Source organism: Centruroides vittatus, unplaced genomic scaffold (assembly GCF_030686945.1).
Source record: "Centruroides vittatus isolate TY-2023 unplaced genomic scaffold, ASM3068694v2 contig_2067, whole genome shotgun sequence".
Taxonomy (NCBI): Eukaryota; Metazoa; Arthropoda; class Arachnida; order Scorpiones; family Buthidae; genus Centruroides; species Centruroides vittatus.
In genome coordinates, this window is record NW_027121281.1 from 3,442 (window position 1) to 5,664 (window position 2,223).

Consider the following 2,223-nt stretch of genomic DNA (forward strand, 5'->3'; position numbering starts at 1 on the left):
ATCACTATACTAAATACTTTGAATATGAATTTGTCTGATATTTAAGATTCTTTTATTTTTTTCATTTAGCGGATTTTCATCTTGAAAATACAGAAAACAGAAACTAAAAAAGGAGAAGAACGAAATTGAATCCTGCAAAAATGAAATCCATTATTCACTTTTAATAATTTGTATTTTACAGGCTTGAACGTTGTGAATTCCTCTTTTTATGAAGTATTTTTAAAAAATACAATATTTGTTTTATTCGAATGTAACATATTATACAATTATACATTTAACAATACAAGTGAATAGGATTATGAGTGAAACATTCTAATGTTAAAATAGTCAAATTAAATAGAGTTTTATAGAATTTTTTTAATGTGAGTTGTTATTACTTTCAGTTGTTCATTGGATAAAACACAAAGTTCAGAAGAAAGTATTTTCCAAGATTATAGAAACAAATTATATATTCGATAATTGTTTTACTTACATCGATGCTTTTCATTGTAAAATATAATCGAAGAAGCAGGAGAGAAACCTATTTCATGGAATAAGGATCAATGGAAAAGCAAGAAGATATACAAACAGTTTTAAAATGTTTTACAGAAATTGTTTACTTTAATATGTTGTTTGTGATTATCTATGGTTAAAATTATTAGTAATATGATATCTTTATACTCGAACTTTGTCATTTCTAAAATTAGTTTTTATGTTTTGATGCAGAAATGTCTTTTTCGATGTAAAAATGTTTATTTTTAGTTAAATATTATTACTGGTTATTTATTGTTTCTATTCAAGAAAATTAATTTATTACACACAGATAAAATATTATTTAAAACAATTTTTTAATTGCAGGTAAAAGGAACCGAAACAAATTTTCATGTAAACACTGCAAGAAGAATTTCAAAACGAAACAACATTTGCAAAATCATGAAAGAATACATACAGGAGAAAAGCCTTACACCTGTGATGAATGTAAACAGAAGTTTTCACGGAAAGAGCACTTAATTAAACATTTTCACGCACACACTGGAGAAAAGCCTTACACTTGTGATGAGTGTGAAAAGAAATTTTCACGGAAAGAGCGCTTAATTATACATCTTCGCACCCACACTGGAGAAAAGCCTTACACTTGTGAGGAGTGTAAAGAAAAGTTTACACAAAAGGCGCATTTAAATATACACCTTCGGACCCATACAAAAGAAAAGCCTTACACTTGTGACGAGTGTAAACAGAAGTTTTCTGTAAAAGGAACCTTAATTAGACATCTTCGCACCCACACTGGAGAAAAGCCTTACAGTTGTGACGAGTGTAAACAGAAATTTAGAGAAAGGGGAACCTTAATTAAACACCTTCGAATCCACACTGGAGAAAAGTCTTACACGTGTGATGAGTGTAAAAAGAAGTTTTCACGGAAGGACAACTTAATTACACATCTTCGCAGACATACAGGAGAAAAGCCTTACACTTGTGATGAATGTAAACAGAAGTTTAGAGAAAAGAAAACGTTGATACGACATCTTCGCACCCACACTGCAGAAAAGCCTATAGTTGTGACTAGTGTAAACGGAAGTTTTCTGTAAAAGTAAGCTTAATTAAACACTTTCGGACCCACACAAGAGAATAACTGTATGAATGTCAATATGTCCAAAGAAATTCATTCGAAACATAGACTTAAAAAAAAAAACATTACAATATTCACAATTAGAAATAATTTTCCTTCGAAACCTATAATTTTTATTTGTGTATAATAATCAAAAGGTTTAAGTAAAACCTTAAACCTTTTGATTATTATACACAAATAAAATTTAATATGGTTTAAAATTAAAATCATTTCTTAACTTTTTTTCAATTTCCTGACATTTTCAACTAAAAAACATTACGATATTCATATTCGGATGTAATTCCTTCCAATTTTATAATTTTATAAAAAAAAACAACTCTTTTGTTGATCGACAGAACTCTGTATTTATTAGCGAATGTGTTTTAACACAAAATTTAAAGATTTCGAATTTGCTGAAATTTTCAATTTTTTGTTTGAACATAAAGAACAGAGTTTATTGACAAATTTGTTGGAAACATGCTTTTCTCTTAATAAATTTCATTATCTAACTTCATATCAATACCTGAATTGTTATAATAATTAATAATAAAGAGCCGTTTTTTTTATAACAAAATGTCATGAAAGATGGCGCAAGACACAAATTAAATGTTACGTATTTTTAAAATAACACACGGGAA

At 27.9% G+C, this 2,223-nt stretch overlaps 1 pseudogene; it reads left to right on the plus strand.

The window, feature by feature from the left end:
* Positions 1–830: 830 nt before the first annotated feature.
* On the plus strand, positions 831–1,609 carry LOC136970627 (gastrula zinc finger protein XlCGF57.1-like; annotated as a pseudogene).
* Positions 1,610–2,223: the final 614 nt, after the last annotated feature.